Here is a 22,795-nt window from a genome sequence, read left to right on the forward strand (position 1 = left end):
ATGCTACATGGATGATGTGGAAAGATGTCAGATACAGTATTGAGTGAAAAAAGCAAGGTTCAAAATAGCATACCTAGCATGTATATACGTATAGTATAAAACCATTTTTATTTTTGAAACTCCAGTGGAATGTTGGTCTGGGACCTGCAGCATCAGCATTACCCAGGAACTTTTAACTTAGCTAGTTAATTAATTAATTCATTAGCTGTGTTGGGTTTTTGTTGCTGTGTGTGGGCTTTCTCTAATTGCGGTGAGCGGGGTCTACTCTCCGTTGTGGTGCGGAGGCTTCTCACTGCGGTGGCTTCTCTGGTTGCGGAGAATGGGCTCCAGGCATGCAGGCTTCCGTCGTTGTGACATGCGAGCTCAATAGTTGTGGCTCGTGGACTCTAGAGCACAGGCTCCCTAGTTGTGGTGCACGGGCTTAGTTGCTTCACGGCATGTGGGATCTTCCTGGTCCAGGGATCGAACCCCTATCCCCTGACTTGCCAGGAGGATCCTCAACCACTGTGTCACCAGGGAAGTCCCCATTACCCAGGAACTTGTTAGAAATGCAGATGCGTAGGACTTAGCCCTCCACCCCCAGCACTACCACCCTGCTGAACCAGAAACTGGATGTAGGGCTGGCAGTGCAACCTCCAGAGAGCAGAGAACCGCGGCTCTAGAGTGTCCTGTCCTGGGATACTTTGCTACTATATATGGTGTCCTAGGGTTTGTATGGATTAGTAACACCTTCACAATTTGCATATGGTCCCAGGAAATGAATTATTTATGTTTGTAAAGGACTTTGATTTCTTTGTGATTCATTTGTATTTGTATGTGTCTTCTCTTTACAAAATTAGTAAAATAAAAAGCCAGCAAATTACATGTGCCAAGAAATGCTGGCAACAAAAGAAAAAAATGTCTAGAGGACTATACATGAGGCCAAGGCTTTTCAGACTTTGATGTGCACATAGATTGCATGGGGGCCTTGTTAAAATACAAGAATGGATTGAGGCTTGAGGTTCTGCATTTGTAACCAGCTCCAGGCCAAGGCTGCTGGTCTGCGGAACACATTTTGAATAGCAAAACCACTAAAATGTTATGCATGGTTATTTTGGAAGGTAAAATTATGGGAGACTTTCACTTTGTGCATTTCACCTTTGTGCATTATTTGAATTTGATTTTTTACAAAGAGCTGTATTCAGAGAGAATAACGAATTTTAAAATCTTTCACCAGAATTTGCCTTACTTCTCTGCTAGGCAGGCCTAGCCTTTAAAAAACAAAATTTCCCAAGAGTGCATCAAAAGGAAACTGATTTATTGGCCTTGTGCATCCCCACGCCACCCGGATCATTGTGGATATAAATGTTGAAAAGCAGTAGCGTTAGATGGTAGAGGGAACTTGGAAGGGATTCATATTAGCTGGAGTTTTTTCAGTGGCAAGCATCAGAAACCTAACTGAAACAGGCTTAAGGAATGAAAGAAATTTTAAGAAATCCAAAGGAAATGATGATTTGTCATGGCTGAATCTAAGTCTTCAAATGACATCCTTAGGAACTGGTCTCTTGCCATCTTTAAGCTCTGCTTTCCTCTGCAATGGCTTTACCTTCACGCAGTCCCTCTTTCCCGAGGATGGCCACCAGAAGAACGAGGCTCTGTTCCATCAGACCATCAGTCACAGCAAGATGAGGGCTCCTCTTCCCAGCAAGTCCCAGAAATGCCTCCTGTCGTCACGAACCCATCTCTGAATCCATCAGTGACTCTGATTGGCTGGACTCGGCCACACGTACATTTCTGAAGAAGTCTGAGGGAGGTAGGAACACAGTCCAAATAAGCTGGGAGGAAGGGATGATCCCCCAGAGGAGAACTGATGTGTTGATGTAAGAACAAGGCAGATAGATGTAAACGTGAGAGATGACGTTCTATTCTTGTGCAGGTCTTGCAGCCCAGCTCTGGTATATTTGGAAACCAGACTAAACCACAATAGTAAGTAGCAGACCCAGGATTTCCTGCTTTCTACCCCTTTGCTCTGTCCTCTCTGCTGTGTTACTGCATCACATAGGAAGCCTTCTGTAATGCTTACTCATCACTGAAATGTCCTCTTAAACACTGTATTTCAGATATTCAGCTTAAAGGAGCTATAACTGCACATCGATCATCTTTGACTCTCCTACGTCAACTGCTCAGAGTAAGTAAGAAAACCACATTCCTCCTGTGATAGTAATCCTTCTGCTCCTTTCCTCTTTGGGGAAACAAGTCGCAGCTTGACAGGGTATAGCTGCTGGTCTACTTGGAAAAAGGCTGAGCGCTTCCCAGGGGATTCCGTGAGTGTGGTGGGCGCCCTGTGGATGGAGGGGCTCACACCGGCCCCTGGTGTTCTTTGGTGGCATATTTTATCCTAAGGGCTTGATTAATCGCTTAGATGGGGTCCTCCCTTTGGGTGGGTTTGTGGTCCTCCCAGTGTTCCCAGGCACAGCGTTAGCCCTGTGGACAGGTGCAGGCATGCATCAGAAATCTGGAGGCTTGCCCCAAAAGCATGTGTGCTGTTTGTGAAGGGGCAAGGTAGTAATTACCAGTGAGTGACGCAGCGGCGGATCTTCCATGAGAAATTAAAGCTGAGAAAGAGGGCTTTCCTTTGCTTGAAGGAAAGGTATTGGGCAAACGAATTCTTGCCTTGGGAACTTTCCCTTCTCTCTCCCCCAGACTCTACCCCTTTCTCCCCAGACACCCTTTCTTAAGCACCCTACTCTGGCACTCAGCAAGCCATGGGAATGAGAAAGAACTGGCTGGAAGTAAACAGTCTGCTTGCTCATGGCAACTGAAAATTTTCTTGCGATGGTTCTGGTTCCAGGGGAGGGAGCTGAAGATTAAATCCTGAAGTCTGCCCCGTTGGGAAAGCAGCAGCCTGGCTTCCAGTGGCTACAGCAACAGGTAGGAAAAGAATGGTTGTTCTTACATTGAGTTTTTTGTAAAATATGATTTGAAGGCAAATTTAAGGTGAAATGTCCGTATATCAGGCACAGAATCAACAAAGCCTTGAAATAATATGATTTCTGTCTGTCAGCCGTCCCAGACTAATGAGAGGATAGATTCTACTGTTGGAAGACCTGTCCCATGATTACTTTTCTGGGGAGGCGGTGCCTTGGGTTGTCCAGTATTATAGCCGTTGCAGTCAGAACCAGGAGGAAATTCACGTCTTGATGAGTTAGACGGTGTCTGCGTTCTGTGGATTTTCGCTTGCAGTGCGCGTGTTTACGTACGTGTGTGCCCCGTACTCCAGACACACGGTCACCTTTGTTAAGGACACTCGTGAGAGCACAGATGGTGATCTGACCAGACGACAGGCTCCCTTTGATGCACTGGTTTATTCTAAATTTTCAAGAGCCCATCAATTGACTTCTTATAAGACACCACCATAATTTTTTTTCAAAGGAAGTTATTAGAAGACGTAAACGTTAAGTCAGTGTCAGTTACATTCATATCAGTTACATGCTTACTCTCTGGGTTGCAGAAAAAGACTTTTATGTGTTTGGGGTCATGCCCTTCTGTGTAAGGGATATAACTTAGTAAAACTAGACAAGAGGCCATGTGGTAAATATGATGAGCTGTTACAGAGCTGGTCACAACCGGGTCCCAAGTGTTGTAAAGGTGAAATATGATGTGCGCGTGATAAAAGGAAGTACTAAAGGGAATATGGAAAAGAATAAAATAGAGTTCTGTGAGAATTTTTAACTCTACCTTTTAAAAGGAAAGGAAGTTTGAGAGTCCGTAACCAGAGAATCAATTCTCAGAGAAAATATGTGTGAATCGTTTTTTAAAATGGCCACATATTGAGGTTGCCTATTGTTTGCCATTGTGTGTGTGTGTGTGTGTGTGTGTGTGTGTGTGAGAGAGAGAGAAAGAGTGAGGAGGCACTCGCTTGTTACACTGGGTTACAGATCGATGCTGGGCTATTTTTAAATGAACTTCAGTAGACACTTATTCTGCAAACATTGATCAGCCTCTGTTCTGGGCACGCTGTCCTCGGCCCTGGACTATATATATATCCTGTTGAATTTCCTCTTTACTTACCTCTTATTTGTGTTACCAAGAAAAAGACAGCCTAGAGATTTCGTGCCGTTACTTTCACGGGGCTCCTGAGGTGGCCTGGTTGTGGGAACTACCTGTGTGCCGACCTGCTGGAAAAGTGCATCTTGTCTTCCGGTTGGAAACGACACCCTGTTGAAAATAAACAGCAGTTTCCCCGGCTTCCTTAAAATTCAGTGCTCTGAGGCCGAGGGATAGCAGAGCTCCGCCGCTTGATTCGGGTCCTGTGGGGAGTCTCGTGGTGCTGGTCCTGGAGGGGATGCTTGGCCCGAGGCAGGGGCGCCCTCCTCGGCCCTGCTTCCCCCCCAGACCCTGTGGGCTGAGGGGTGGGGAGGGGGCGGGTGGAACCCCTGCCGCTGGGGAGGAGTCCCCTCCGCTTGTCCCCCGGGACCGTCTGCATTTTACTTCCCGGGTGGAGGCCCCTGAGCCCTCAGCAAACATGACTGAAGCTCCTCGCAGACCAGCCCTGGTCGCGCTGGGCCCTGAGAAGCTGGCCTGAGGCAGCCCCAGGGGCAGGGCCGCCAGATGTGGACGTTGCCTGGTGACCAGCGCACGGCCTTCCTCGGCCCTGCTTCCGACCGTAACACTCTCCCCCACTCTGGAAGATGTCTGAGGTGGCCATCGACGGTCCCTCAGCTCTGCACGTCCCCCAGTCCTGGTGAGAAGTGCTACCCTGGCTGAGATGACAAAGCAGAAGGCAAAATCAGCAGCAAGAGCAGAAGAGAAATAACAGGAGCACCGGCCCTGGGTGAGCGGTGGCTGTGTGCCAGGCCCTGTGCCACAAGCTTTGCATACATGAGCTCGTTTATTCTTCACAACCACCTGTGAGGTGGGGACTGCTGGCATCCCCATTATACAGGCAAGGAAACTGAGGCTCAGCCATTGACCTGTTGTTAGGAGGGTCACATCTAAGTGCCTCCCTTCCAGGCATTCAACCACAGCTGTGAGGGGAGTGACGGTCAAGTTTATAAATGCTTGAATGTTGGCCAAGGGAAGACGGCACAGACCTCGGGCGAGTGTGCTGGGGCCGGTGCCCGTGCCCGTCTGGCCCCTCAGCTTCCCTGCTCTTCCCTGACGCCTCTGGAAAGGTCTGCCAGAGACCACCAGGGAGACCAAAGGGCTCGCTCTGTCGCCTGTGGCTTCTCTCTGCACGTGGCCTGTCATTCCTCCCTTTGAGGTCTGGAGGGGGAGGTTTATCTTGGCCTTTGTTTACAAACAAGGGCTATGCGTCCTGTTCTTTCTTTGCTGTTTGGGGCTGATTTTAATTCTAAAGGAACGTATGTTTTGTTTCCACTGTGCTGGTGTTTTTGAAGACAGACTTCAGCCTTAAGAGGAGTCTGGGAGCGTCTATAACCTGCGCTTTCCCTTTCCTTGGCTTGCAGCTAATATATTCCCCAGAACCTACCTGAAAGCTGGAGGAGTTCTCCTTTAGGGATGGTTTCTGTTTCATCAGCTGCAACTTGTAGTACTGTTGGAAACTCTTCTGAGGACGTTTGTGCTCTCCAGGCTGTTTACCCTGGGGCTCCACAATTCACATGTCATGTCATAGGCTCATTTCTGGGGGATTCTCTCACATCTTGAACCCCTTTCTGTTTCAATATATAGGCAAGCTGTTCTGTGGTATGGATCTTGTCTCCCAAGACTAGGGATGCCAGGGAAGGGCTCAGATCAGCGCTGGCACTGAGACCACTGGCTGGCCCCTTTGTTAACTTGAGTCGTGCATCAAGACCCCATCTCCTTAGACTTCTTACAGACTCCTTTTATCGTGTGACTTGGCAATGAACTAATGAAGTATCACTTTTTTGAAATCTGGCCTTAACTTGCTTGTTTCCAGTTTTAAGGGGTTTTCTTTGTTTTTCGTTTTATTTGAAGAGAATGAAAGAGTTGCAGATTTGAGCTAACCAAAAGGAAAGGGACTAATATTAACTGAGCACCTACTATGTGCCGAGTACCCTACTAGCCTCTGTACATATGATGCAACAACTAACCCTGACAGAACCTGGCAAGGTAGAAAGGCCCATTTACAACTCTCTGCCCTGTTACTCAGGCCAGTTCCTCGTTATTGAGAGTTTGAGATGGTTCACGGAACACACCTTCACTTTTCTATTTGTTGTTGTTTTTGGAGGCATGTTCTCCAAAGAAGACATCAGTGGATCAAATAGTATGACAAACATTTATAACAAATAGCTGGGATTGTTATAATAGATTACTTTCCTCGGAAACCTCACATGTCACCAGCAACAAACACAGGGATTTGCTTCCCTACGATTCCAGGCTGGCCTGCTTTTTATTGAGTTGAATTCATTTATAGTTCTCCTCTGCAAAAGCTTTGGGGGTTCTGATCTTTGAGGGTCTATCTTCCCATCACTGAGGCGTCTGAAGACCCAGCTGAGCCAGCCAAGTGCTGCACTTGCCTCCAGTGAGTCCTGAAGACCTGCAATGCCATGTCCCATGGCCTGATGAAGTTGGAGAAGGGATAACAGGTAAGGGATAAGTTGGGAAGTAAAGAGAAATGGGTAAAAGCCATGATAAATAGGTAGGTCAGGGGAGAAATAGAGGATATGGGAAAATTAGCATCTTTGAGGTTCTTGGCATGAAGACTAAGATGTGAAATACATTTCTTCACTTCCTGGTTTATGTTGTAGCCGGTCTGCAGGATCGGCCCTAGTGATCCCTGTCTTCTGATATTAGCACCCTGGTGGTCCGCTTGCACAGTACATCAGGGTGGGTCTGTATGCCCAATAACATACAGGAGAAGTGATGATATGTCACTTCTGATATTAGGTTATAAAAGATGTTGTGCTTCCACTTTGGCCGCTTTCTCCCTCTCTTGGTTCACTCACTCTGGGGGAAGTCGGCTGCCGTGTTGTGAGCAGCACTTGGGAGAGGCCCACGTGATGAAAAGCATGGTGGTAACAGCATCCCAACCACAGTAGAATCGAAGTCACACCTCTGTCAGAAAACCTGTCCCATCTGCTCAACTCTGTTGCCTGCTAAACCATGGGTAGATATTAGTTATCTCTTGCTGTAAAACAAACCACCCACAATAGTGGCTGAAAACATTTATCACAGTTCTTTGTCTGAGTTGTTCTTACTCTGGTTTTTCCTGGAGCTATTCATGTGATTGGCATCAGCTGCAGATTTAAGAGGGTGACACTCTCACATCTGGGGCCTCAAGTAGCAATGGATGCAACAGCTGGGATGGCCTTCCATTGTGGGTTTTTTCACAGTATGGTGTTCCCAAAGTACCGAGAGGACAAGCATAGAAACTGCAAGGCCTCTTGAGGTTTGGGCTTGGATGTTGCACACCACCACTTCTGCCACATTCAGCTAGACAAAGCAGGTTAAAAGGCCATCTCAGATTCAAAGGGTGGGAGGAATAAGCTCTACCTCTTAATTAGAAGATTTGTAAATAATGTGTGGTCATTTTTAATTTATCAGTTTCACCCTATGGCCACAATTGATTAAATTCCTGCCATAGGAAAAATACACTCTGCCCTCCTAAGACCCCTGAGGTCTTATCCAGTGACCACATTAGGCTCAAAATCCATGATTGTGTGATCTGAATCTGGTACAGATATAGATAGGGTTTCCCGTGTGTGTGTCCTCTTCAATCAGAGATTAAGGTTTGCCTTCTAACCTAACAAGTCCTGTTTATTTCCTCTAAATTCTGCTTATAAACTAAATGATACACCCAACATAAAATGTTGAGACAGAAATATGGTAACCCCAATAGATATTCCCATTCAAAAATAGAATAATAGGAGGCGATACCAGTAATTGGCCCATAGCAATTCTGAAATCTATCTGGGAACATATTATCAGGTTTTCCTACTCAAGCAGGCAAAGTTCCTTGATTAGTGTCAAGGTCTGCTCTAGATTCAACCCTCTGGGTTCCTGAGTCCATCTTCTGAGATGTCTTTTCTTTTCGAATAGAAATGGCTTATGTTTGCAGCAAAGTAGCTTTCTCGACCTGCACACTGACTGCAGAAAGTTGGGGGTCTAGAGGTCTCCTCTCATTTTAGATACTTACTCCAATCTGATAGAATTCCTTTACAAGCTTCATGGATTTTCTATGTATCTCATTATTGTTCATTTCATTAGACAAAATCTATACCCACAATTCTTTTTGGGCCAGGCCTTTCTCTACACTAGTGCTGTCTAATAGAAATACAATGCAAGCCACAAATGGAACCACATATGTGCTTTTTAAAGTTCTAAGAGCCACAATTTAAATAATAATAAAAAGAAACAGGTGAAAGTAATTTTAGTAATGTATTTGGTTTAGCTCAATATAGCTAAAGTATTATCATTTTAATATGTGATCAATAAAAAAGTTAATAAGATATTTTACATTTTTTGTACTAAATTTTTGAAATCCCGTATGTCTTTTATGTTCATAGTACATCTCAATTTGGATTAGCTACACTTCAAGTGCGCAATAGTTATGAGTGGTTAGTGGCTACTATTATTGGGCAGCCCAGCTCCAGATTACTCAGAGCTATTTTGGGATTAGGCGTCTATGAATCTTAGAAGTGCTTTTGTCTAGTTGAGAGGGTCTACTCAGCACTTCCTAAAGTCTTTTAGAGGTTTTAATAAAGGGTCTTACAGCCACATCCTCAATTAATCTTTTTTAATTAATTAATTAAATTTTTTACAATAAACTGCATATAATTAAAGTGTACAATTTGATTTTTTCCTTATTAGTAATGTATATTTGGCAATCCCAATCTCGCAATTCACGCCCCCCAACCTCTCCCCCTCACTTTCCCCAGTTGGTGTCCATGTTTATTCTCTACATCTGTGTTTCTATTTCTGCCTTGCAAACCGGTTGATTTGTACCATTTTCCTATATTCCACATATATGTGTTAATATATGATATTTGTTTTTCTCTTTCTGACTCACTTCACTCTGTATGACAGTCTCTAGGTCCATCCATGTCTCTATAATGTCCCAATTTCGTTCCTTTTTACAGCTCAGTAATATTCCATTGTATATAGGTACCACATCTTCTTTATCCATTCATCTGTTGATGGACATTTAGGCTTCTTCCATGTCCTGGCTATTGTAAATAGTGCTGCAATGAACATTGGAGTGCATGTGTCTTTTTGAATGATGGTGTTCTCTGGGTATAGGCCCAGCAGTGGAATTGCTGGGTCATATGGTAGTTCTATTTTTAGTTTTTCAAGGAACCTCCATACTGTTCTCCATAGTGGCTGTATCAATTTACATTCCCACCAACAGTGCAAGAGCATTCCCTTTTCTCCACATCCTCTCCAGCATTTACTGTTTGTAGATTTTCTGATGATGCCCATTCTCACCCGTGTGAGGTGATACCTCATTGTAGTTTTGATTTGCATTTCTCTACTAATTAGTGATGTTGAGCAGCTTTTCATGTGCCTCTTGGCCATCCATATGTCTTCTTTGGAGAAATGCCTATTTAGGTCTTCTGCCCATTTTTTGATTGGGTTGTTTGTTTTTTTGATATTGAGCTGCATGAACTGTTTATATATTTTGGAGATTAATCCTTTGTCTGTTGATTCATTTGCAAATATTTTCTCCCATTCTGAGGGTTGTCTTTTTGTCTTGCTTATAGTTTCCTCTGCTGTGCAAAAGCTTTTAAGTTTCATGAGTTCCCACTTATTTATTTTTGTTTTCATTTCCATTACTCTAGGGGGTGGATCAAAAAAGATCTTGCTGTGATTTATGTCGAAGCGTGTTCTTCCTATGTTTACCACATCCTCAATTAACCTTTACCCTGAGACCGTTTCTTACTTTGAGAATCCTTTCCCAACTATAGAGGATGGAAATGAGGAATAGGTTAATTTCCCAACCTAGCAAGTTCTGGGCCCTCCTTAATTTCCTCTAAATTCTGCTTGCAAACTCAATGATTCCTTCTTCAACACATCCTTCTCTCTTCCTGTACCTTATTATGCAAAGCTTAAAAAAAACTATTGGCACTTCCAGCATTCTGCCTGGAAATTTCTTTAGCTCAGTCCCACACATTGATTAGATATGTGTCTTTTACCTTACAAATGACTACAGATGACAGTTTTGCTGATTGTTTCAGCAACAGCATGACTGGCCCTTTTTTTCAGCCTCCAGGAAGAATTTCCTAACTGCCCTTTCAGCCTCTGCCAACCATCTGGTCCCAAAGCCAATGCCTCATGTTTTAAGTCTGTGTTATGGAAGCACCCTACTCATCAATTTCTGTTTTAGTCACTCATTGCAGAGTAACAAACAACCCTAAAACTTGATGACTTAACGATAATGTGTTATTTCTCATGATTTTGTGAGCTGACTGGCTATTTTAATTGCTTGTGTTACCTGGGCTTATTCAGGTAGCTGCCTTCAGCTGGAAAACCAACTTTCTCTCCCTGTGCTCTTGCATCCTTCAGGAGGCTAGACTTTCTGACATGGTGGTGGCAGCTTCTAAAGGTACACGCTTTAATGTGCAAGCACTCATCAAGCCTCTACTAATCTCATATTTTATTATCCCATTGGCCAGAGTAAGCATATGACCAAACCCAGAGTCAGTGTGGGTGGGAACTACACAAGGGCATGGGTCCTGGGAGGACGGTTTTGTTGAGGAAAAGCTAATGTAAATCTCTTATAAGGTATCCCATGGATTACATGAGATGATTTATACAGAAGGCACTTTTTAGCACAGTATTACTGCTCTGAATCTGCCCCAAACCCCACAGGCAGATACTGGAATTCGGTTCCAAAGTTGCCTTTACTTTATGTTTGGAAAGAACCGTCTGTGCTTGCTCTAGTCACAGCCTAACAGGGAACAAGGGGTTGAGCAGAGGGGACAGGTTATGTCGTGTCAGACACTGTGCAAAAAGCATCAGCTGTGCTGTCTCATGTAATCCGCAAAGCAGCCCATTTTACGGATGAACAAATGAGGCACAGAGAAACTAGTTAACAGTCCAAGGTCACACTGAAAATAAGAGGTGGAGCCAGGGCCTGGGCCCAGGCAGCCTGGCTCTGAGGGCCGTGCTTGTCCTCACTTGTAGTCACTGTCCCACAGCTGTGTACACACAGGGACAGCAGGCGAGACAATGAAAGTGGGTGAAAATGAAGCCTGGGGTGCAGAGGACATCAGGGCAGCATTCCAGAGTCTGTGAATGCTTTTTTCCCGGTGTTTGGCCCTTTGGGTTTTCTGTGGAAACTGTTCTTCTAGAACCCTGACTTTTCTTTGGCAATCAGCTTTCCCATTCAGGGCAGATGTATGGGGAGGGATTGCTTTTTCTTTTCCCGGTTGACCTCACTTGATTCTCATATTTGAACCGAGCTTGTTAGGTTGAAAATCTTCCGATGTGTTGTGAAAATAATGGTGTTGTGGCTCTGAACGCTGGCCAGAGAGCGTGCTGTGTCTCAGAAGACCTCGGCAGGGCTCCTGCCATCCCAGTGGAGAACACACAGGTCCCAACAGAAAATAGTCACTCTGGTTCTGCTTCTGCCATATCAAGATTTGTGACACATGAGGATGCCACGTTTGCAGGGTGAGAAGCGGCAGCTCACGTTCACTATCATGTCTCTCAAGATCTGGCCAAATGTGGCTGGAGTTGCACTTTAAAGAGTTTTGGTAGTTTACACATGTGGGGGAAAAATGGGGAAATGTTAAAGAAATAAACTAAGGCAGAAGCGCTGTAATGGAGTGTGTGTGTAAAGAGAAAAGTTTTGAATGAAACGAGATTTGTGCTACTCAACTTTTTTTTTAATTTATTTATTTTAAAGATTTATTTTATTATTTATTTATTTATTTTTGGCTGCGTTGGGTGTTCATTGCTGCACATGGGCTTTCTCTAGTTGTGGTGAGTAGGGGCTACTCCTCACTGAGATGCGCAGGGGCTACTCCTCGTTGCGGTACACAGGCTTCTCATTGCGGTGGCTTCTCTTCTGGAGCACAGGCTCTAGGCACACGGGCTCAGTAGTTGCAGTGTGTGGGCTCAGTAGTTGTGTCTCTCAGGCTCTGGAGTGCAGGCTCAGTAGTTGTGGCGCACGGGCTTAGTGGCTCCGAGGCATGTGGGACCCTCCCAGACCAGGGCTCTAACCTGTGTCCCCTGCATTGGCAGGTGGATTCTTAACCACTGCGCCAGCAGGGAAGCCCTCAGTTGTTTTTAGATTAGTGTTTATTTATGTGAACACAGAAAGGCCTGGGTAATTAATGTGTCTTCAGTTAAAAGAGAAAGATTTGTGAAGGTCAAGTAACATGGCGGCCATAGATGATGCTGCGTGTACACAGATGGGTGTGCGTCACGCACGTTCCACGCCCTGAACTTGGAAGCCCGTACAGTGAGCTATAAAGTGAGCTGTTTTGAGGTTAATTTCTATTGCAGTTGTCAACAGTCTCAAAAGTGTTGGCTTAAATTAGGAAGATGTTTTAATCTTTGATACTGCAAGGATTTTTGCCATGAATACGTAAAGGAAACTTGCCAACTTCTCAGGGTGGCCTGTCATTAAGGAAGCTGGTGCTCCAGGGAGTTTCCCTGTTCCTCCTTCACAGTAGAAGTTGCTCCTCTGCCCAGAAACTCTAATGGTTTGGGCTCAGAATCGTGCTATGGGCTGAATAAGAGATTAGAATCTCTCCATGCCCTGTTCCCTCCTGCCTTGCCTCCTCCTTTGAGGTGTTTATGGCATTTTAAATAAATGTCTTCTGGACATTTCCAGCAGGAAGCATCCTAGAGCATTAGTTACAGTTTATCTGGTGTGGTTTCAGCACTTGATCGCAGCCATTCATTCCCATGTTCTGCACTGTTGTGTCCCTGCACGAGCACACAGGTGAGGGTGTGTTCTCTGTGCCTCACTCCGCACCTCAGATGCCTAGCTGACTTAAGAATCCTTTCATTTTTTGACTTGTAGTTAATTACATCCACATTTGTACAGGGAAAGCCATGAAGTGATACTTACGGTGGAGCAAAATGTTGTTTTTAAGATACATCCTTTCTAGGTAAGTCCTTATTGCTGAAATAATAGAGGCTTTGCTCGTTCGTTCGTTGGTTTTGGTGAGTGAGGTGTGGCCACTGCAGACTGGTTCCTGATGTGCATGAAGTGATGTACATTGAAGCCATGGACATAGTTGGCAGTTCCTGTCTGATTCCCTGGGCCTAGCCAGAGCTGTGTTACCAGATGCAGTAGGCATCCCTGATTTGATGCAGCAGAGAAAGAGGGTTTGAAGGGAGTCCGTGAGAAAAGTAGACAGGATTAAAGGAAAAAGGAGCAATTTCTAGTCGGGTCAGAGTCAGGTTTCCTGGGTCTGGAGACAAGCTGGAATGTCAGGTGCTGAAAAATGAAGCTGAGAGCTAACACTCACTCACATCTCCATCCCAGCGTACTCTCAAAAGCACTTTTTGTTTTCCTGGATAAACATTTATTAAGATGCTGCAGAGAACAGAGTAGGCTAAGATGACCCAGATTTGTTTCCCCGTGTTTCTAGTTAAATTTAGACATCCGCTGTCTATCCTTTTAATGGAGCCGTTCACATCATAGCTGAGAAGCCACCTAGCCGATGGCACGAGACCACACCCCTTGCTCCTTTTCAGGTCCCCGAGGCTTAAACCTGGCTCCTGGGAGTAGGTCTCTGGTTGCAAAGCTCTTAAGGCAAACTCGAGATGTAAATGCTTCCTTCGGAGGCTGACAGTGCCTTTGCATTTTGCATCTTTATCGGGAGAGCAGAGCCCCCAACGCAGGGCAGGGTTGGGTGGTGATTTATCGACATGACCTGACGGAGCTCAGAAAGGCTTCTCATCCCCCAGCTCTCTCCCACCCATTTGCCACACCATGAAGGAGTCATTTCTTTGTGCTAACAAATGCCTTTGAAACAATTGCTCATTGTTTTCAGCATAAGAGAAATAGCTTATTTTTCCAACTTTTATATGAATTGGCTGCATTTGATCCATTCTTTCTCGTAACGAGCGGGGCACCTCTGAGAGAAGGTAAAGGGGCTCACAGGTTGGGGACAAGGACAGAGGAATCATCTGGGTGTCAGCCCTGGATGGGGTGGAGGGTCTAGGGAAGGGCTCCTGGCTGTCGATTGGGGTGTGGATTCTGGGCGCCAGTGATGCCCACATCCGTATCTGCAGCCACTGCCTCTCTCCAGATCTCAAATTCATGTTTATTTTACAGTTTCCCTAAGTCCTGTGGGCGCCTAACTGTAGCATGTTAAAACCGAATCCATCTTTTCTTCTTTTTTGCCCAAACTCATACCTTCTCTCCTGCTCCAATTCTTCCTGAACTTCTCCCCAACTTTCCCTACCCAGTCTCCTGTCCTGGAAATTGTGTGTCACCCATTCCCCTGCTCCCTACCTGGCTGCCCCGACTTCTCTCCAGCTCTTGCTGTCTTCACACAGACTAATGCAACAGTCTCTTTACCGGTCTTCCTGTTTCCATCACTTTCTCCCACTTTATTTCCTCCTTCACATCGCTGCCAAAATTAACATTGTAAACACAAATTTGACCACTACTCTCCTCTAAAGCCCTTCCTTTAACTCTGTCATTGCTGTAGAATATTGTACAGCACACAGTCTGTCTCAGCCTGGCCTGCCTCCCGGCCACCTTGGAACACAGGCCTTAGTGATTTTGCCGTGCTCTTTTCTCTGCATGAAATGACGTTTTTCCTATCCACCCTGCTGTCACCATTCCATCAGATCTAGCATAACTGTCCCCTCCTCCGTGAAGCTCTCTCCAGCTCCCCCAGGCCGCCCCTCCGCCCCCGGAGCGCTTGGGACAGTGCTGCTCCTGTAGCGCTGACGTCCAGCACAGTTGGTTCCCGCACACAGGAAGTGCTCCGCGAATGCTTCTCGTTGAACGAGGGGGTTGCTAGTGGGGGAAGAGCTCCAAGAGAGGACAGAGGGAGAAGAGCAAACACTGAATACAGCATCAAAAAAGCAAGTGAGATCTCTCGTTTACAAACATCAGACTGGAAAAGATGAAAAGGACTCATAATGCCGAGTGTCCAGGGTGGGGGAGGAAAACGGGCGGTTTCATTGGTTCTTGGAAGGATGGAATATTGGAGGAGCTTTGCTTGCTACAGGAAGATTTTGAAAGGATGCATCGATGCCTTTAAAAAGATGAGAGGATGTGACCTAGCAATTCCACACTGCAAAACTCATCTTAAGAGGATGACCTGACAAGGATTCTGTGATGTTTATATAAAGACCTTTGTTTCCATCAGCAATAATCTAGTGACAACTGAAATCATCTAACTATAGGCACTTTTTAAAATATTTAGATCACAGCACATTTTAATTCTGGGTTATTAAACAGCCATTGAAATGATAATAAGGTTCTATATTTATGAATGTGGAAGGGTAATCTTTGTGATATGTTGTCGAGTGAAGAAGTTGGTTATAAAAATGTACGCATCCTATAATCTCCCTTCAAAACAGTAGCATAAAAAATCACGAGGATTGGGTGCGATCATGTCAACTGGGCTTATTCCCAGTTGGTGGCATTGTTTACATTTTTCTGTATTTTCTGAATTTTTTGAAATGCTCAAGGTTGAGTTGTACACACACGCATGCACGTGCACACGTGCACACGCACAGAGGCTATTTCGTTAGGGGAAAGAGCAGAGAAAGCAGAAAGCAGCAGGCCAGCCCGCTCACCCTGACCACCCGTTCCCAGCTTCACGAGCAGCCTCAGGGCAGCCTGGCTGGTGGACGTCTACGGCAGCAGAGAGGCAGATGGGTCCCGTACCTTTTCTGTCAGTATCCAAGCGAGCCAAGAATCCATGTGAGGGTATCTGGAAGACCCTGCAGGCGAAATCAGCTAGCGACATCCATAATTCATGGCCACAGACCTTTTCCAAATTCTGCCGTAGGGGAACATCATGTTTTAGAGTCTCCCTGTCGGGAACCCCAGTCCGGCTGAGCTGACTCCTAGCAGGGAAGCTGGCCGTCGCGTCAGAAGCTGGCGACCTGGGTGCCCATCCCACTCTCCTTCACCAGCTCACCCACATCACAGGTCGCAGAGTGCCGCCTGATTTCCAGGTCAGCGAGAAGCACTCCGGAGTGATGTTCATTGAAGAGGCTCCGGGGGAAGCTGAAAGGGGTGGGCTGGGCGTTGCTGTGCCGAGGATGCCGGATGCAGGACCGGGGAGGGCGGCCCCGGGAGCCGCCCCCAGGCCCACGAGGCGGCTGGTTCCCTGGGCCGGGGCAGGGAGTGGGGGGATGCTGTCTGCTTGGTGCTGGAGGGCAGGGTTGCTCTGCCCTCCGGGCTGCGTGTGTAGCTCCAATAGGCCTGTGCGCGGGGCCGGCGCGTGGAGGCCGCCTCATCCTTCACCGCTCCTTCGCACACTGTGAAGTCGGGCTCCTCCACCGTGGCCCGGGCACCAGCTTCGCCCGCCCCGCGCCCCTCAGCCCGTGCATGGCTGTGCTGGCGGCCAGAAGGCCCGGGCGCCGGGGGAGGGCAGCCAGCCTGCTCTGTGCGGGGCCCCGCGCGCCTGTGCCGCGTCCTCCCCATCCTCCGGCCTCCGTGGTGCTCCCTCCCCGCGGCCGCCCAAACCCATCCGTCTCCAGGCCCCCGAGGCCCACACTGGCAGCCGTTTAGCCAGAGCCTGTCCGCAGAGCAGTTGCCCGGGAGCGCTGCCAGCTTCTGAAGACGATCTGCTTTGTGAACGGGGGAGGAAGCCTCTTTCCTACTTTCTGCTAATCACGTGATTCACATAAGCGAGCTCCGCGTGTTTCCCGCCTTTCCCAGCAGCCCTCGTCCTCAAGCCCCGGCTTGTCTGGGAACCTTGAGGAGACAAGAGCAAAGAAATGAACAGGTGGTGAACCATCGTCCAAAATACAAAGGCAGAAGCAAAATAAATGCTCTAGAAAAAGGTTTATTTTTTTGGAAAGGCTAAGGTATTTTACTCAACACATTTTCCCAGAGCAGAAAAAAAAAAATGATCTAGCCTCCACGGGGGAGCTTATCGCAGCCCAGTGTAAGTCCTCTCCCACAAAACAAATAGCAGCATGAGTTGTGTCTTAAAAAGCAAGCTATAATTAAGGCCTCCTGTCTACAAGTTTGATTTCTCTGTGATGTTTCTAAGCTGGTTTGGTTTTCTCTGCCTCGACTCGCCCTTTCACTTTCAGCTTTTCTCTCTCTTCCCATCCTTTTCTTTCTGCCTTTGGTCTTTCCCTCTTCCTTTCTTTCCCGGTGTTCCCTACTGCACAAGTGAATGGAGGCCAACAGTGCATGTATGACCATGAAAGAATGAGACTTTTATGTTTATAAAAATATTTAAAAAGTCAAGCTTAGATGAGGGACATACGCACTTAACGTCACTGTCCACATGATTCGAGATGTTTATACCAGTCCTCATTTGGGATTGCCTTTGGGGATGGGTTGCAAGACACACACACACACACACACACACACACACACACACACACACACACACACACACACAAGCAATCTCAATGCTTTCATTTTGTCTTCTCTTGATCATGTTCCTTCTTCATCAGATTTGGCTCTAAATGACAAATCCTAAATGAAAAAACATAAAAAAATAAATTGTTATTGGTGGCCATGATATGCCACCAATAACAATACACCTGTGTGTCTATTTTAAATAAGCCCTGAGGACATTCCCAGTGGAAACGGTCCAAAATTATTTTGTGAAAATAGAGCGATGCTGGAGTCAGGCACGGCACCCAGAGAGGACATTTTGGAACAGAGTGTTTCACTTCCACATATCAGTTCAGAGATGTTGAATGTTGTGTAGTTTTAATCAGTCTCGTTGCCGTGTAGGGAGGCTGTGGTGACCTGCGATGTGCACTAGCATTTGTTGTGCATGTCCTGTGATACGCCAGGCTCTGTGCTGAGCCTGCTCCGTGCAGCCTCCCCTCTCATCCTCCCAGCAGCCCGGTGAGAAAGCTGAGACTTCGCGAGGCAGGGGACGGACCAAGGTCGCACCGCCAGGAAGTAGCGGACCCCGGACTTGGACTGGTTGTGCTGATGCCAGGGCCCAGTTTAACGACTCACCAACCTGAGACGGGTCGCTTGTTTCCTTTGTGCTCCTAATGCATCGGGTTGTTGAGAGCCTTAAGTAACACACCACGTGAAAGCACACATAAATTGCTTGGTGTTATGTGAGTGTTCATGCCTTTCTTGTGTGGCTGTTTCTCTTGAACTCTCAGTATTCCCATTACTTGCATATTTTTTTTTCCAGGAACTTGATTCTCTCTATTTTTTTCCTAGAATGTTATTAATGATTTCTAAAAGAAATCCCAAGAATATTTTATTTCTATGGACTTTTGCTCCAGCCACTTGTAGGTTTCTCACTTGCCTCATAAAAGAGATCCCTGTAGAAATATGCATCACTGACCTACAACAAGCAGCATGCACTATTTTCTCTGGAAACCCGGTAAGAAATCTCAGTACATACACATACGGTATCACGTGTTCACCAGCACCATCAACCGTGCCTGGTAATTGAGAGGGCGTGTTGATGGCGTTGCTCACCTAGAACGTGCAAATCTGCCTTTCCCTCAGGGAGTAACGCCCAAGGCTAATACCTGAAGCACCCTCCTCGGCTGCCCTCCAGAGTCCCCTCATTTCCCCATCGTCGTTTGCGGTGGCCACATGGCCTCTGACCACACACACCATCGTGTGTGTCCCCCTGCCTGCCTGGCTTGTCTTGAGGTCGTGTCTGGGTCTTCTCTTTCTCTTGCCCTCCTCCGTGGCCCACAGCTCAGAGGGAACCTGGAGGGCTGCTTGGCAAAGGCCGTTCACTTAGCTGCTTTACTCCCCCGCGACCCTGTCCCAAGGCCCTCGAAGAAGCCCCGCGACTTTCTAACCTACCCCCAGGTGGCTACTTCCGGTTACGCATATTAAACCAGAAGCTGGTGTTCCTCAAACAGAAGAGAGGCTGAGATGGATTTTGAGAATCACCAACAATTTTTGATCTTAACTATGGTTTCTCACTTTAACCTTGGTGGTGGTTTTAGGACCAGCTTTCCAAAAAAGAGGGATTGTGACTGCCTCAGATAAGAGAGTAGCAGACAAGCCAGTGGCCGTGAATGCACGCGAAGAGGGAGGAAATTCTGATAATACGAATAACAGCTTCGATCATAAAATTTCTTCAGGGTTTGGGCCTGTATTAGGATAATCCATTTCAAATTGTGAGGGGTTGCTGTCTTACAGGGAAACGTGAACCCCTTTCGCAGGTGGTAGACCACCACACTTGACAAGCAGCAGTGCTTATGATGGAGTGAGGTAAGAGATAAGGGAACCCCATTACATCACCATTTTATAGATAGAAAAACTGAAACAGAAAGAAGCTAAGTTTCTAGGATTGATACAGCAGTGTCTTTAATTAAATGATAAATTCAATAGACATTTTTATTCTTCTCTTCTACTAAATGCACTTCACAGAGTATATATGCACAGGTATCATACGATCATCTCCATCATTAGTCCTCTTCAGTATGAGCTGGAAATGAAGGACACTGATTTTGGGGTGTGCCTCTGTGATAAGCTCAGACATTGACGTCTAGCCAGGCTGTCCTTAAAGTTTCTCGTTCTTTAAGGGGTTGGCGTGGAGCTGGGGGTGGTGCATGGATAATAATTACGCATAAGAAGGTGCTGAGGCAATTTAATTAATATTTTTAAGCACTTGGAGATCCTCAGATGAAAGGTGCTTATCCGAAGAAAAATTATCTCACGATCCCGCCCATGTTCCTCCTCCAGCTTTCTGGTCCCATGTGACAAGGATCAACCTAGAGTCTGGTGAGCTCTGCTACCAGAAAGGTGATGCAAAGCACGGACGTGAAGCTTGTTAGTCCTGGTGCAGAGTGACGGTTTATTTTGGGTTGCTGCAATGCTGCAGCAAATCCCTGTGTCCCCCGGAGAGCATGTCACGCCATCCCTCAAGCCTGCCCCTGGGGAATGTTCTGCCTCAGCACCTCTTTGTCCTTACGGCTGGCCCATGCCAGGACATCACAGCCTCCTTCTGGCAGTGGGTCTCCTGTTTCCTTTTTTTCTGAGATGGATAAAAAGAACTATAGTCTTCAGGATGCAGAACAAATCGGTGGGTTCTAGGAGCTGTGGAGGAGAGCAATTGGGTGAAAGAACAGGCTTTAAGTTCCCTCTTTCATTCCTCATTTCCGGAGCCCACTTCGCTCTGATTGTGTGATTAGGATGGAGGAAAAGCAAGGCTGAGGGCTCAGCGATGGGGTACCTGTAGCCGGCCCTGAGGGAGTGCCTCGCCTGCTGCCTCCGTGTCTCCTGGGGTTGACCACGCAGCACGGGCCACTGAGCACCTGGAGGACCTCCTCCTTCCCAGCGCTGGGTGTTGGCGTGTGTAGGAGAAGCGGTTATTCGAAGTTAGATGGGGAGGCTTTCTACCTGAACTCGTTCAAATCGAGGAGGGTCCGGTGTCAGTGCCACCTGGGCAGGCAGAGGGAGGTTGGTGGTGCAGTGGGGGTGGTGTTGGGGGAGTGGAGCTCTATGCTAGACTTTCCCGGAGTGTCCCTAAAGGACCACATGCATCAGAACCACTGGAAGAGCGTCCTGCCTCTGGGGGCTCTGGAACTCTGCTCTTTCCCCAGGTCCCCAGCGGTCTTGGACCTGGCATGTGGAAGGCGCTCAATACGGGGCGTAAAGTCACTGTTATCATCTCTGGGCTCTTGGATTGCGTCCCCCGAATGTCTCTCCCTGCTTGTCGAACCCTGGATGTGGCCAATACTGGGCACCAGTTTCCCAAACACAGTGCAGCTGGGCAGAGAGAGGAGGACAATTCTGGAAGCTCTGCCCTACCCTAGCTCATTCTTCAAAAGAAATCCCTCTCAACAATCTTTAAGATATTAGTAAGAGCAGTTATTAAGACTGGTGACAAGAAGAGAGAGGGAGCAAGAGGCAAGAGAGGTGGACACGGGTATTGTTTTTTGTAAACCTGTTTTCTTTCCCGTCAACCGACCACAGAGTTTTCACACATGCTCTGAGTTTCTCCTCTGGTTCGACCATGGCGGTGTCTCCACCCTTATTCTAGAAGCTCGCTGTACCCATTTTCCTAGATTGTGCTGTAAGAGAGAACTAGATGCACACCACACACTCCCCGTCGTTCAGCGCCCTCCTTCAATGGTCCAGTTCTGGTAAGGAAGCGCTGCCCCTTGTTCCCAAATTCCCAGGCACGCCACCCGACCTGTGTTCCCTGAGTCCAGATCTTGGCTCTGCCTTCCCTGCTTCCGCGTGCTGGTTCTGGACGGTACCTCTGTCCCCTGTACCACCCAGACCTGCCTGTCTCTAGTGAGTCCCTTTGCCCAGTGGCAGAGTCCCCATCCTCCTCCTGGTGCTGTCAGATTTCTCACGGCTGGGCTCCACCTCCCTACTGGGCCCCCGCTTTTAGAACGACGGGTGCCGCTCTCTGTAGGAGCCGTCTGTGGCGCTACCTGGGCCCCGTAGACAGTGTCTTGGTCTGGCAGAACGTCCACGGTCACCTGAGCCCACCTCCCACCCCTGTCCTGCCTGTTGATCACGTATTTGCCCCGCCTCACGCGTGGTCCTCATCGTCCTGCTGTAGGCAGGGCACCGATTGCTGGGGATAAGCAGCTGGGGTACAGAGAGATGGTCATCGGGAGACAGAGTCACTGAGCCACTGCTGTTTCCAAGGAGACCCATCCACTGGCTATGTGAATAGCTGTGTTGAGGAAAGCCACCAGGGAGGCTGATTTTTTCCATTAAAAAGCATAAAATCTCTTTACCTAGAGTCTAGCCAACAAGGTTTGAATCCGGAAAAAAAAAAAAAAGCAAAAAAAAAAAAAAAAGCCAGTGTTAATACAAAGAGAACGTGAGACGCTTTAGAAAAGCAGAGCTTTAAGCTCTAGGAGGCTGAGATGCTGCAAAGTAGTTAATACAGTGCTTCAGAGGGGCTGCAGCGCGGTGCTTTCTCATCCTCTGGAGGGTCGCTGTGCCGCTCACCACTCCCGAACGTCGAGACAGGCTGGCTGCAGTGCGTGACGTCATCTCCTAGCCCTGTGCAGGGCTGAGCCAGGGACAGGGGAAGGTGCCCCTACACGGTGTACGGGAGAACATGCAAGTTTCTCTTCCTGTCGAATATCTGTCCGCTGGTCAACTTTGTACCAGGAATTCCCTGCACTAAAGATGAACCTCAGCGATTATGCATCCCAAGACACCCTCTTTAAAAAGCAGGATGTGTTCCACTTGAGTTGACTAATAGATCCTCGATGTGCAGGGACTGGTTTTTAAGTGAGCTCTTTGCCATCCAGGCAATTAGACAGAGGTCAGGTCCATCTGCACGGGGGGGACCGGTGAGGGGAGGAAAGTGTGCAAGCGTGCATTGGTAAGTGTCCCCTCGGAAATACGGCTCTGGGGTAGATGACTTCAGAGACAGGAAGGGAGCTGGGGCAGCCAGAAGCCAGCACACACACACAATGGCACTACAGAGGCCTTTGGAAAGGAGCAGAGGGGGTGTGTGTGTGTGCGTGTGTGCCCGCACGCACGTGCGTCTTGTTGAGAGTGGGGTAGCTGGGTTGAAGGACTAGCTTCCACTTGTCTGGGTCTACAACCCTGTAGAGCTTTGGAGCCAGATCATCTCGGGTGTGTAAACAAATGAGAACGTGCCTGTCCCTCCCTAAATACAGGCAACATGGACTGATTTTTAATTTCGGATACATATGAAAAGCTGTGGGCTTAGAACTCGGCATGTTTATTTTCTGATGGCACTTGGAATAAAATGTTCCAAATGTAACATTTAAAAGGGAACAAACAAAGTAA

The 22,795-nt window shown here is 47.2% G+C and overlaps 1 protein-coding gene across 6 annotated transcripts in view; it reads left to right on the top strand.

The window, feature by feature from the left end:
* Window positions 1–2,242: 2,242 nt before the first annotated feature.
* Window positions 2,243–22,795, top strand: part of FRMD6 (FERM domain containing 6) — a 225,931-nt gene continuing 205,378 nt past the window's right edge. The window contains exons 1-2 of one of the 6 annotated variants that reach the window (XM_057723863.1): window positions 2,243–2,303; window positions 2,831–2,910. The gene's annotated coding sequence lies outside the window, so the exon portion shown is untranslated. Of the gene's footprint in view, window positions 2,304–2,573; window positions 2,911–22,795 lie in introns of those variants that run through there. The other 5 variants (XM_057723858.1, XM_057723857.1, XM_057723864.1 and 2 more) reach the window with 5 other exon arrangements.

This window comes from Hippopotamus amphibius, chromosome 2 (assembly GCF_030028045.1).
Source record: "Hippopotamus amphibius kiboko isolate mHipAmp2 chromosome 2, mHipAmp2.hap2, whole genome shotgun sequence".
Classification (NCBI taxonomy): Eukaryota; Metazoa; Chordata; class Mammalia; order Artiodactyla; family Hippopotamidae; genus Hippopotamus; species Hippopotamus amphibius.